This window comes from Cupressus sempervirens, chromosome 3 (genome assembly GCF_028749045.1).
Source record: "Cupressus sempervirens isolate cs-2001-9-10 chromosome 3, ASM2874904v1, whole genome shotgun sequence".
Classification (NCBI taxonomy): Eukaryota; Viridiplantae; Streptophyta; class Pinopsida; order Cupressales; family Cupressaceae; genus Cupressus; species Cupressus sempervirens.
The window spans coordinates 313,367,498-313,382,858 of record NC_143120.1 but is presented as its reverse complement, the minus strand read 5'-3'; the positions used below and the strand labels follow the sequence as shown (position 1 = coordinate 313,382,858).

Sequence of the window (15,361 nt, the reverse complement as noted above, 5' to 3'; positions counted from 1 at the left end):
TTTGTTCTTCATCCTTCTCTAAAAGTCACATTGTCACATGAAGAATGAGCCAGTACTGGCTCCATGATCTCTGAGGGTTCCATGTTGGCCTGTTCCTTTGCATTTGTAGTCTTCAAACATTCCATCACAACCATTCCAAGTGAGGAGACTTTCTCTTTAAGTTTCTCACTCTACCTATAGTTCACAACTAGTTGGCCAAACATATTGCAATTTTGGAAAAAGGGTGTAGCATTCTCATATAAAATCGGTTGTGATCAAGCACCCCATTTAAATTTCAAAGCCACTATAGTCAATAGAGGTCTATTCATCCCTACATTCACACCTAACCTAGAAAAACCTAGCTTAGCCTTGTAGCTAGTGGTTAAATCAACCTTAATGAAGTGTTCAAAGGAGTCTCAAATCCATCTAAAGACTCTCTCATCTCAATATTACAAAGGAAGCCCAAGTAATCTGACCTTAACAAGTGCCAAACTGAATAGGTCTCGATTAGAGTAGAAACTAGGCTTCCATCTAGCGAGCATCAAAAAATGCTTTCCAAAGTGCCAAGAACTCGCCATGACACTATTTTGGTGTATTTTGGCTATGAATCTAAACATGAAGATTAGGATGCTTGACATCATCGAGACCGTTACCGATCTAGATAGTTTCCATCTAGAAGAGCACCTTTTCCTAACCATGTCCACACTAGGTCTGAAAAAAAAAATATACCAACAAGACTCAAGGAGAGTCCTGAGAAAATTGAATCAACCATAGAATCAAGGAGAGAAATCTTTAGCCTCGTAAGACCTAAAACCACCGTTGGTTTTGCCCCATGATCCATAGGAATCTTGGATCGAACAACCACCTCCAACCAGTTTGGTTTGAGTAGATCAATTATTATATGACCCGTATCATTCGTGGGGCCCTTCAGAGGGTGGGGTCCCATACAAGCCAACTCATCAAAGACTGCTAGTGCCTCAGCCAAGTTAAGACCCTAAGCAAAAGAAGACCCTTCCTAGACATTCTGGGTTTTTGCAAAGAGGACCAGAAAGATGTTCAAACAAGCCTGTACAAGATCTGGCTAAGGAGGAAGGGGTGGGGTGGGGGCACTCCATCCCACCAAGGATTATGAGAGCATGCACCAAAGCTGTAGATAGGTGCAAAGGTGGGAAGTTTCAAAGTAGAAGTTGTCAATTAAAAATTTCTTTAACCCTTGGTTGTAAGCACTACAGGAAAGAAGCCCCACTATTTCACCACACACCATAACTTTGATCGAGAAAGAATGATTTAGTACAAGGCCAAAGTATCCCCAAAGGAGATGTCTGAGCACCCATTAAATAAACACACAATGGAAACACAACACAAGATAACAACAATGCAAGATCTAATACCAAATCACAACTCTTTATTTATAAAGTAACCATTTACATGTAATATTCCTAGCTATAAGGCCTTCCAGGTTAGGGCCAAATACAACAACAATTGCAAACATAGTTCTAAAAGATCCCTCAAGATCCAACTCAATCTTATCCCAACTAGCCCAGATCTGTAACACAATAGCACTCTAGTAGAAACCTTCAAGATCTCAACTTATGCTCGCAAGACACCAAGAAACCTCCTGATTTCTAAACCACGACCACTAGCCCTTCTCAAAAACTCACAACTCCACCACAATCCTATTGTAAACTACCTCACATCTGATGCTCTATCCACAAACTTAGGAAAACTTGCCCTTTAGTTACTCCATGTTGAACTCGGGATCCACTCCCTCTAAATGAATTAATCACTCTATGAATGAATGAATCACTTTGTGAATTAATGACTAAAAGACTCCACAAGACCCCCTATTTATACCCAACTAAGCCACAAGTTGGCTCACAACAAACATTAAATACAAAATGTTAACCCTCACGTAAACCCATAGTTAACACGTGATAATCACACGAAAATACTTAAGACAAGCCCAAAGTTTACAACACATATTAAATGCACATAGAAGAGATAATTAGGACCACTCACAGGTCCACACAAACTCTCAGATCGGTCCACATCATGATCACATGCTAAATGCACCAAGAACTCTAGTCAACACCAATAGACTATCGAGTGACAACAAACTCCCAAAGCATCACCAAACTCCCAATACATGTCGAGCACAACACACCATCATCATTATCATTGTGTTTTAGCATCTTACCTCATTCAATGTATACTTTATCTCTCATATTTATATTTTAAAATATATAAAAATTTATATGGACAACAAATTGCAAAGTTTATTTTATAAAATGATTTATTAATAAATAAATAAATAATTACCATCCATACCAAAGACACTATCTACGCACAATATATTTACACCTTGATTAAAAAACATATTGCTAACAAATTATAGTTAGCAATTATATTATTTAATTGTAAGTGTTTGCAGATTATTAACACATATTAATATAATTAACTAACATAATTGCTAACATACTATTGTTTGTTACCAATAAGTTTTTAACCAAATTTCAAATATGTTACTGCAAAAGCAATTAATTATATATATATATATATATATATATATATATATATATATATATATATATATATATATATATATATATATATATATATATATATATATATATATATATAACAATAGGAGAATTCCACACACGACTCAATTAGCAGGTCAAAATGAAAACAAAGAAAGATGACCAACATTTTAATAGGAGGAAGAAGTTAAAAGCAAGTGGATCACATTTTTCAATGTTTCTTTCTTTTTCTCTTTACCATGTCATATGTTGGTAAAGTTGATACCCTTCTTTGTATGTATTGGTATAATTGATCAACAATTCTTTGCAATACAATAAGAGCTTTGCCTCCATCTCCAACTTTCAATGTGGCCTTAAACCGCTTGTTTATTATTGTGTTCCGCAACATACATTCACTCTCATCAAGTAAAACTATAATTAGCCAATTCTTATGATTTGGGATCCAATAGGAACCTGGAGAATCATAGGCTATCCAACCATTATAATTTGATGATGTTTAAAGCAAAGTATAAATAGTGATTGCATTCAATGAGCTTTCCATCTCCAAGTTATACTTTCCTATTTCAATGTTAGAGACTACTTGAGCATCGATCTCCTCCAGAAACAAACTTGCATTCAATTTTGACGATGCTTCATCCATTGCTTTCTGTATCAAAATGATCTTCTTAAATGATAGCCTTTGAAACATTTAAAATAATAGCATAAGAAGATATTATAGAACTATTAAATAGAGAACACACAAGTTTTAAACTAGTACTTTTCAAAAAGTAACATTCATTTCCCTATGTAAAACAAAAGCAAAAAGTCTAATCCACAATAAACTTGCTTTGCACTATTGCATAGAGAAAAAGTTATATTACCCTGAGTCCATGAATATAATCTAGCACCCACGCATATCCATCAATAGGCATCTCAATTAGTAGGCTTTTCAATCCTAGCAACACTTCCACCCCTTGTACGCTCTGCAGCTTTGTACATCTATTAACTACAATTTGCTCTAGATGACTTAGCTGTGCAAGGCTCTACAACGATTTCAGACTTGCACATTTCTCTACTCTCAACACTTGGAGACCTGTTAGAGAAGAGAGCCCTGATATTGTTCTCAATTTCCCACATTGATACACCTTAAGAGTATTGAGTTTCTCTAGCTGCTCTAACTCTACTTCTTTTATATTTTTCATGAATTTAACTTGTAGAGTTTTAAGTCTGGGAGACATGTCTCCACTAATTACCAAGTTGGAGATATTTTCGATGTTGTTAAGAATTATGGTTTCAAGGCTATCCATGCGGCTCCCTATAGAAGAATCCAAATTAGTTGAACCTCTACTTTTGCTCAGTTCCAAATTCCCTTTGAGGCCAACCTCCAAAGCCTGCAGATGCAATGATCTAAGATTGCTATTGCACAAAGGATCTTGCATCTGTCCCCTGTAAGGATACACACATGTATAATTCTTCCAGGTGACTCAACATTTGTATTGAATCTGGAAGCTTTTGCGAAGAGGGACAGTGGATAATCCCCAGTTTTCTCAACTCGAAATTGGCCTGCCATTGACAATCGTACTAAAAAATGAATTGGTTCTCAGTAGTTAACAATCTTCGACAACCAAGTATTCTAAAAGAAGACTTATTTTTCAGCAAAGAATATGGAACTACCTGGGTGTTGGTATGCAATTGTTGCTGAAAATTGCTCCATAATTCTTCCACATTCCAAACACGTAAATATTGCAATTTCTGAAGAGGAATCCATGAAGGAAAGCTTGACTCGTTGTCACCTAGGTAAATTTGAAGCGACAAAATATCAGTCTTAGCTATAAAACAAGTAATCTCTCTTCTGAGGGATGAGTCTTGGAATGAATGGAATCACCTGCCCTTTGTTTCTGCCAAGATTTTCTTAAATCCTTTCACTTCCTACATATAACGATTAGAGTTCAATGATTGGCTAGAAACAATTATAACAAAACTTAAATCATAAAGATTCTCAAAAGCATTCTATAGATTTAATTGAAAAAAAAAGTAAACAAGAAGCATACCATAGATCTGAGGAGTTCTTGTTGCCAAAGTCGAGGAGGGCCTAACTCATCTGCCATTTGTCTACCTAGGTCATGGAGATGATCGTGCATTTCAAATTTATATTTATGTTTTTCAATTAGGCACTTGTTTTGAAGGGTTTGAAGTGCATGCTCCGCACTCCAACCCGACGCCTTCCAGATTTCTATTGGCTCCAAAAAAAAAAATTTCTTATTGAAAAGACAAGCTATATGTATAAATATCTGTTTCTTTTCTGGGTCCAGACTATTGAAGCTAATTTTGAGCCTTTTCATTATATCCTGGGGCTAGATTTTCTTGACTTTTTCCAGTTCTAGTCTCCAATAGTGCTCATTTCTCTCATAAACATGCGCACCCAAAACTATGAGCAAAAGGGGCAAACCTCCACAGAACTCCATGAAGCTTTTCACCAATTCGTCATAAGTAGCAGGTGGATCGCGTCTGCGGAAATCATGGCTACAAAAGAGATTCCTTGAATGAATTTGATCCGTTACCTTCATCTTTTAACAGATATCTACACCTCTTAACACACTTTGGTCACAGGTTGTAATTATTACCAGTGTAAGAATTTTCCTAATGGCAAAATTCACTTAGGAACTAAGAACTCAAACACAAACACACAGTAGACCAAGAGAGAGTATGATCAGAATAACAATGTATTCAATAATTGGTTCATGAAAGTACACTAGGAGTGCCTAAATATAAAGGCCTCAGGAGAGCTTATTGAATGTCTTGTAATTAGCACCATGATGTGTCATACAACCAAGCACATGTCCACCAGATATGGGTTATCCTCCATTAAGCATGAAAGTAAGTGCGGTGATGAGAGGATAAGCCTACAAAGGTGTGACATGCAAAACAGTGTTGTAGACACCATGTGCTTAAATAGAGTTGCTTACTCTTGTGTTGTCTACATGACAAATCAAAAGGTGTGCAAACTCCTAAGTGTCTCACAAATAAAAATAATAAAATAATGCAAAATAATTAAATAATGCATTAACCTAAGTAAACTTAAGTAAGTGTAAATAGTAAAGTACGTATTTACACCAACACCCCCTCTTATGTGCAATTTAGGGGAATGCCCTTAAGCTTACGAACTAGGATGAAGATGCATAATGGGTCCCGGCTACTAGGTCATATTAGGTACCCATGTACATAATGAAATGCAATCTCCCATAAAGCGAGGAAAGAGGAAAAACCTCATGGAAAAAACCCTCCCCCAAAAAGAGAGATAAGTAAGGATGCATCAATGGATGGAGTAATCAAGACCCCCCCATTACAACATACATCCAGTATATACATAAGAGAATGAGAGAAAGAAGAGAGATAGAATAGGCTCCCCACCCCCCCTCCCCCCCCCCCCCCTCCGCCCCAAAAGAAGAATGCCAACAAGTGAAAGCTACTCCGATGAAGAAGTTGGTCCATAAATGCAGAATAGTGTTCCTCCCCTTAGGAAGAAACAATGCCCAAGGTACACTCTTGAAGATGTGTGCTAGCCCTGAAACCTGCTCAAGTATCCCTATGTTGATGCTGAAGTTCACCCCTTCCAACTATGCTGAAAAGAATAAATGTACATCTGGCAAGGATGTCTATTGAACCTGTTCCACTGAACCATTTGTCTCCTTTACTGACAAAGAGACCTCCACTAATTATTATTCATAAGAATCCACAATCATGCCAACCTATTCAGATTGATCATGTAGAGAATGGACATGAGGGTCAGAGTGAGCCCTCGCAACAACTATAGAAGAATCATCATCAATGAGAAGATGTAAGTCCTCAAGTTTGTCTCCCAAGTCAACTGAAGCTAGAGTTGGAAGATGAGATGTACCATAATGTTTTGGACCTTTCACTATGGCAATGTAAGCATGTGGACTAGACTAATGTGACCTCTCACTACAAGTGTCGATAGAACCCCATGTGTCTGAACCTGTTGAAGCACTATCGCTGGTGTCACTATCAGTTTCCACTATGTATGAACTGCGGAGAGGAGTAGAGGAGAAGCTCGGTGAACTTTCCTCAAAGTGAACATCCTTCTCCACAAAGATCTCATGAGTCTCTAGATCCATAAGTCTGTAAGCCTTCACATTATCTTCATAATAGATAAAGGTACAAGGCCTAGATGTCGGTGCCTTGCAACTCTTAGAAGAAAGGTTTGCCCATACTGGACATCTGAAGACTCTAAGGTGACTCAGAACCGATTTTTTGCCACACCATGCCTTAAAAGGAGTCTTGCCATCTAAGGCTAGATGAGGAGACCTATTAAGTATGTGAGTAGCACTGCTAATGGCTTCAACTTCAAGTGTAGGATCGAGAGACTTGGTCTTTATCATACAACTTCTCATGATCTTGAGAGTCCTAATCCTCATAGCTGCAACATTTGTCTTGTGCAGAATAAATGCTGGTGAGTTCTGAAGATCAATCCCCTCAATTCTACAAAAGTTCTTAAGTCTTCTGTCAACATATTTGTTTTCATTGTCCACTCTAAGTACTTTGATGGCTTTCCTTGACTTGTGTTCAACATGAGTCTTGAAGTCTTGAAGCTTATGAACCACTTCATTCTTATGATGAAGGAAGAAGATCCAAGTGAATCTTGAAAAGTCATCAACAAATGTGAGTATGTAGTGGTCTTGGCTGATTGAAGTCACTGCAAAGGGTCCTGCTAATAGCATGTGAACTAGCTAAAGAATAACTGAAGCTTGAGAAGACTTCCCTTTATCATACTTCTCCTTAAGATTCATATCCACTGAACAAGATGAATACTCTCCCTTAGAAAAGCTAATATTAGGAAGACCTTTGACCATGCATTTTGAGAAAAGTTTTTGAACAGAGCGGAAGTCAAGGTGACCAAACCGCTCATGCCATAAGTTGATGTTTGAAGTAGAGTGAGTTAACAAAGCTTGAGATGGACTCTTAGGCACAAAGTGGGAGAAGGAATAAAGCCTCTTGTCATCATTGACTTTCCCCACTGCTACCAATGAATCATCTTTAAGACTTCATACCATTACTGAATCTAGAAGGAACTCAACCTTATGACCATCTCCAAGGTGAGTGATTTGGTAAACTGATAGGAGATTGGAGCTTAGATTTGGAACATAGAGAACATCTTTGAATTCCCCATCTTCCATTTCCACATGTCCTTTCTCTTCAACTTCCATTTTAGCATCATCTCCTACGAAGATGTGTGGTAACTTTGACTACTTCAATGAAGAAAAGTCTTCCCTTGAAGAACCCATGTGGTAAGAGGTACCTAAGTCAAGTATCTATTCTGAAGAAGAATTTGTGTTTTCCGTAAGTGCTTGACCTTTATCTTTTGAAAAGGTAGGAGTTGAATCGTTGGAAGTACCTAGCACTTGAATCTTGTTCTTCTTGAGTAGATTTTCTAACTCATTGATTCTTTTTGTCTTGCAATGATGCTCGTCATGATTTGGCTTTTTGCAATATGCACAAAAGAGTTTGTTCTTTTTTTCATTACTTCCCTTCTTGTTTGAAGAAGAACTGCCTTGTTGAGAGGAGTCATGTTGTGTCTTAGATTGTGTTTTCTGCTTCCACTGCTTCTTTTTGTTGCTTTTTCCCCCTTGACTTGATTTGTGATCATCACTAGCCACTAAGGCTTTGGTCTTAGATGACTTGAGAAGTCCAAAATCCACCAAGTGAGATTGTTCAACAATCAACATGTCCATAAATCCATCAAAGGAAGGCTTCTGGTAAGCAGATCCCATGGTCAACCTATGAGTATTAAAACTTGAAACAAAGTTGGCATACTCAAAAGGTAGCTGCTTCATGATGTGATGAATCAACCTGTCATCCTTCATGGGATTTCCACAATCTTTTAGAAGTTCCCTATACTCATTGACTTTGATAATATAATCCTGAATTGTGTCATAATTCTTAGGATCTAAGAGAAGTAGATCATCCTCAATCTGAAATCCCTTTTCTTCATCCACCTTACCATACAATTGTTCAAGTTTATCCCAAGCTTCCTTAGATTCTGAATAATTTTTAATGTGAAAGAGAAGATCCCCATGTACACAACTCATAATTACACCTAAAGCTTGTCGATCTTGATTTGTCCAATCAATGAGTTCTTTAGCATTAGTAGGTTTGGTAATTGTACCATCAACATATAAACTATATCCTTTTTCCATTAATCTACTCCATGCAATATCTTTCCATGTAGAATAGTTGCGTGAAGTTAGAGGAGGACATTTAAAACCCATGATGCAGAAAATGAAAAGAGCACAAGATAGAGACACAAAAACTCAATACACACCCCCCCTTTTCACTCAATCAAAAGACCCCCCCAAAAAAGATGTTGTTGGCACTTTATAAGTAGCACGTTTACAATTGGCCACTTGTCAAAATCAACAAAGTGGATTTTCTGATTTTGCTTTTACAACTACCTTATGAAGCTGAAATCTATCACTTAAGCACTATAGCTTAGATTTACAACAAATTTGAAAAAGAACCAAAGCTCTACAATGCCAAAGAAGACTTGATTCTGAAAGTGAGAAATTGGTCCACACAATCCTAGAATCTGACTTCAAATCTAGAAAGTAGACGAAAAAATATGCACTTTCAAGAAAAATAGAACCTAAAAAATTGACCAAATGTGCCCGTATGGAGTTTCTGAAGTTGCAAAAAGCAAGATTATGCAGGCACAGTCACCAAAACACACAAATTTTGCAAAATATGTGCACCAAAACCAGAAAACAACACCACCACTAAAAAATTCAAGAATTTTTACCCAAATTTTAAAAAAATTGCACCTGAATCGGAGTCTAGATGTCAAAGATATGGGCTCGCAAAGTCAGGCTGCCAAACTGAAATGCAATCTGGAGAGGGGTCTGGAAGGAAAACTGCGAGTCTAAATTTGACGGTCAAATATCTGTCACTGCAGTTATAAAATGCCTAAAAATTGATGGTCAAATGGCCATGAATTTTAACACAGGCAAAAGATGATGTCAGCAAAAATGAACGTTGAGGATGACATGGCAAGCTGAGTCACCTATCCATACTGTACGGACTGGCACGTGTCAAATCTGTACCGATGATGTGTCACTGCCACAGAGGACTGGTTTCCACATGGAAACGTGGCAGTACCTATGAGGTCAGAGTCCGACATGGCTAATAATAGTCCACGTGGACGCACATTGTGTCAATGTGGTCCCACTGTCCGCGTGGGCGAAACAGCAAATTGGATAACGTGTTGCAATTGTGGCAGAGTCAATCTATACACATGGCTCGTTAGAAGGAATCCGCATGGCACTACGGATGGAGAGTTGTCCCTCGTTGTCAGAGATTCAAATGTGTTGTGCTTTTATGCTGCTGCCGGAGACGGGTAACAGAAAATGTGTTCAGGCCATCAGGAATAGTATTGTGATTTTTGAAGAAATCCAGAAACTATAGAATGTCTCATAATTAGCACCATGATGTGTCATACAACCAATCACATGTCCACCAGATATGGGTTATCCTCCATTAAGCACGAAAGTAAGTGTGGTGATGAGAGGATAAGCCTACAAGGGTGTGACACGTAAAACAGTGTTGTAGACACCATGTGCTTAAATAGAGTTACGTACTCCTGTGTTGTCTACATGACAACTCAAAAGGTGTGCAAACTCCTAAGTATCTCACAAATAAAAATAATAAAATAATGCAAAATAATTAAATAATGCATTAACCTAAATAAACTTAAGTAAGTGTAAATAGTAAAGTACGTATTTACACCAACAACCAGATTACCACAGCCCAACATTTCTCTAGGTAAGAGGGCATCTAACTGGTCTTGATGATCGATATCATCTAGGACTATTAGGAAACGCAAATGTTTTGCCCTTGCTAGAAGACCCTTCAGCTTTCTGATTCCATGATGCACACTCGTAATCTCTTCATCTCTTCTCAAAAGATCTTTCAACAACTATCTTTGCAAGCCATGCAATTCACCTCTGGCATGTGATTCTCTCACGTCGAACAGAAAACAAGATGCATCGTAGCTTGAACCCTTCTTGTTAAACAACTCTTTTGTAAGAGTAGTCTTGCCAGAGCCACCAAGTCCAAAGATGCCCACCAATCCCGTCTTTGAACAACGCCTTTCAAAATCTTGGATGAACCTATCAAGTCCGACAGGATATTTGGCAACATGCAAGGGTATACTCTTTTCCACCACTTGCACAACACAAGACACGATCTTTTCACACAAATGATCTCTGAAATCCAAAACCGACAAGCTCTTTAGAAAGTCATTCTTCTAAGGTAAAAATGAATGCCATTTACTAGATAAAAACATGATGAATCTCACTCAACACAAAGCATAGCACATGGTAGTAATCTTACTTTGGATGATGCTGGCTAAGTTCGTATCTAATGATTCCTGCAGCAGATGCAAGCGCCTTTTTCCAGCCGTCCAACTTATCAAGATGCCTGCGTTTCCTTTTGTGATATGCAAATGCCGCAGCATACTGAGACTTGCCCTTCCTGCAGCAGATGCAAGCGCCTTTTTCCAGCCGTCCAACTTATCAAGATGCCTGCGTTTCCTTTTGTGATATGCAAATGCCGCAGCATACTGAGACTTGCCCTTCTTAATGTGACGAAGCTCTACTAGCTTGACACCGTAGAATACAGGAATAAAGAGTGCATCAGTTTGTTGTAGCATTAGGAGCAGCTCATCTAAACACCAGAAGGACTCTGCATATCCTTTGGAAAAAAATGGCAATTCGCACACGAGAAGAGCATATGGCATTATCAATGGTAGGCGTAATAGAAACTCTTACTTCTAATTCTTCATGGTCCAGAAATGCCTTGCATCCTTTTGCCTGAAGGAGGTCATATAATTGTTTGGCAAGGGTTTCTTTGACATCAGGGCCTCGATGGCTGATGAACACATTATATAGCTTTGGAAAAATGATTGATCTATCTTGAGTAAAGGAGGAGGAAGCCATGAATGAATACATAACCTATGAAACATAGTAGGAAGTTAGATCTGATAAAGTTCTTCTAGACGATGAAGGAAAAGGGATACAAACAGAGAAGAGAAAGAATAGACAATGTCGGGGATATACACAACTGGCATCTAGTTGAGTAAAAAAATAATCATGAGCATAGGTTATATAAGTCTAAAAAACTAGACGGGGTAGGTTATATAAATTTAGAAAACTAGGCAGGGTACGGTTTATTTAAATGCATTATTCACCTTATTCCATGTTTTCTCAGAAGAAACAAGTGAGCTGGCCTAAGATATGAGAAGATGTGACCAGAGCCTATGGAGGTATCTCTGCGCTTTCTTCTCATTTTTCGCGTTGCCTTTCTCACGGTAAGCCATCACTAATGTGCTTCTCGAGTTGACAGAAAATACAAACTACTCTACGCCAAGTGGGCCAAAACATGAGTCACTATTATGTCATTGACATTGAGGCCCCGTTTGGTTGCTGGAAGATGAGGGCCAAAACCGGGTTATCAGGGGCAAAACCAGGTTTTGCAAAAAAAAATTGTTGTTTGGTTAGTTAAAATTATAACCCGGTTTTCAATTTCATCTTCCAATTTTGGTCAAAAATTGGAAGAAGTTTCTTCCAGTAAAAAGGTGGAATTCGAAATTAAAACCAGGTTTTGAATTTTATGACAGTTTTTTTAATAATATTGTGGGGTCCACAGTATATTCATCTTCCGTGTCAACCAAACGGACCATTGGCTTTCCAAACCACAAAACCAGGTTTTCGAAAACCTGGTTATAAGATAACCTGGTTATGTCAAAAATTCATCTTCCCCAACCAAACGGGGCCTGAGGGAATTGATTTTCTAAACTTCATCGAAGGTGATATTGCATTCTTAGCACACGTCGGATCATTTATCTTTTGTTTTGTTTAATAATAAAATATATTTTAAATCAAATAATGAAAGTTCGAATAAGATTCAGAATGAACTTATGAGAGCAACGACAGAACAACCTCGATTGGAAAGCTACAATCTGAAAAGCATTCTCTGGTTTGACGAATGCCAAGTACTTGAAATTTCTTTCACCATTTGTACTTATCAAATATGAATTAAATATTTTTACAAGTCCACGAAAGTAGGTATAAATCATCAATCATGTTATATGAATTTTGTAGTATATGCTCATTTGGAACCAGTTTCAGACTTATTTGTGGAATCAAATAAAATATTTTAATTCAATATTAAATTTCTCTTCTTTCTAGAAGTACCTATTATTTTACTATGTGAGTGGCTGACAAAAACAAAAAAGCAGCTCCACAAGTCTTGCATATAGATGAAATCAAATATTAAATTTATCTTCTTCTTTCTAGAAGTAACAATGAAGGTAAACTAAAGTAGGGACCAAGCATAGTGTAAGTCAAGAGAGATAGTGTAAGTCAAGCAAGACAAAAAGTAGTGACCAAGTGACCTAATGATGACCAAGTTGAATAATATAGTGATGACTGCGTGTCAAAAAAATTAACAATTTGTGAAAGAATCAATATTTGAGGCAGTTGAATATATGAATTGGTCAAAATGTGTAAATGGTAAGTATTGATGAGATGGCATATTTAATGCACAAATTAAGTTTGTTAAGTGATTTAAGGAAAGAATTTAATGAGAAATTTCCAAAAGTTTCAAGAAAGAAGAAGGAAAAAAAGATGATCATATTCAATGAATCTGATCAAACCTTAAGATCTACGGTTATGTTTAAGAAGAAAAAGATTAACCTATCAATATAAGGAGACATAAGAGATATTTATGGTTGTCTATTATTGGACTAGCAAATTTGAGAATAATAGAGTCACAAAGGAAAAGTGAGAAGTTGGTGAAGAGTGTCTAATTGAAGTGTTTACAAGTAGATCAGAGATTGAGAATGTGATGAAGTCTAGTCAATGAACCAGGAATTTGCTAAATGGAGATCTGAATTTGCAAAGTGAGTTGTATTTTATCAAATCAAACCTATTTGTTACTTTCTAACCATTATGGTAATAAAATGCTTTAATCAAGATTGACCCATCAGTCATATTATAAATCCTTTAATCAAGGTAGCATTCTAATTGGATGTTGTAAAGACCTCTAACAAGGCCACTCTTAACAAGATGATTAAATCCTATAACAAGGTCACACCTAACACTATATTTCCTAACTTTTAATAGGGTTATCTCTTAACCAAATTCAATTTACAAGATTGAAAAATTATAGCATGTTACTTGGTAGTTTTTCTGAAATTGGGTTTCCATGTTAAATCCTAATGTCATACTTGTATGAATGTTATTTTTATATCTCATGCTCTTTATTGCATATGTTTATGTTATTCAGCATATACTAAATAGAGAGCTAAGTAATGATATGAATAAGTTGAATTACTAATGAATTGCTATATTGGATGAGTGGATTTATGAGCTTGATTAATTTGTTTTAAGTTGTTAAAAATTGAATTGGTAAAGTCTTTCAGTAAGGAGGAGTAAGTATGAAAGAACTAAAATGGGCACTTGATTAGTAAGTATTTGACAAGATAATGTGTTGTTTGATCATTTCATGAAGTGGAGAAGAAAGATGAGTTGAGGTGTAGAAGAGATAATTAATAGAAATAAAGAAGTTGAATAAAACACTAAGTTTGGCCTAGTATCATGTGGTCAGTGAAGAAGTTGAAGTAAAATATTGAGGAACTTAAGTAATATCTGAGTGTTGGTAATGGCCGAAAAAAATAAAGGTAAACTTAAGTAGGGACTAAGCACAATGTAAGCCTAGAGAGCCAATGTAAGCTGAGCAAGACAAAAACTAGTGATTGAGTGACCTAGTGATGATTGATTTGAAAAACATAGTGATGACTGAGTTTCAACAAATTAACAGTTTGTGAAAGAACCAAGATTTGAGGCAGACACGGTTGAATTTTTGAATTAGTCAAAATGCATAAATGATAAGTATTGATGAGATGACATATATTTAATGCATCAATTGAGTTTGTTAAGTAATTTAAGGAAAGGGTTTAATGAGAAGTTTCCAAAATTTTCAAGAAAGAAGAATAAGGAAAAAATGATGATCATATTCAATGAATCTGATCAAACCTTAAGATCTATGGTTATGTTTAAGTAGCAAAATATTAACATATCTATATAAGGAGACATGAGATATATTTTATGGTTGTTGGTTGTTAGACTGGTGAATTTGTGAAGAATAGTGTTTCCAAGAATATTGAAAATGGAGGATACGATGAAGTCCAGTCAATGAACATAGAATTAGCCGAATGGAGATCTAAATTTGCAAAGTGATTTATATTTTAACAAATCAAACCTAGTTGTTATTTTTTAACCATTGTGGTAGTAAAATCCTTTAATCTAAGATAACCTAACAAATATATTGTAAATCCTTCAACTGGGTTCATTGGTGGGTAAAAGCACAAACCTTTGTCACACTTTTACAAAGGAAAAGGCTAACAAAAGTATAGTTGTTCTCCTTCAATGACATAAAACTATTATTATTATTATTTAGAATTTGAAAATGAAGTAAACTAATGAAATGTGTATAAATGGATGAAGTTTAGGATTATAATTTTTAATAATTATTTTGAATAAGAAAATATATATTTTCTTATTTTTAATGATAACTTTTAGTTGCTAAAAAATGTTGGAAATCAGGGGTCTAGTTCCCACCAAAAAACTACATGGAAATAAGCTTATTTCCCTATGATCTCAGATTATGTTATAGATAACATATGTACCTAGGACAATAAAAAATTAAAATTGGCTTTAGACCTATATTTTCTCTTTTATAATGACTCAAATTTCAACTTATTCAAATTGATAGTTTTCATCTCTCACCAC

The 15,361-nt window shown here is 36.3% G+C and overlaps 1 pseudogene; it reads right to left on the bottom strand.

The window, feature by feature from the left end:
• Positions 1-3,015: 3,015 nt before the first annotated feature.
• LOC149566242 (disease resistance protein Roq1-like) lies at positions 3,016-11,506 on the bottom strand (annotated as a pseudogene).
• Between the last annotated feature and the right edge of the window lie 3,855 nt (positions 11,507-15,361).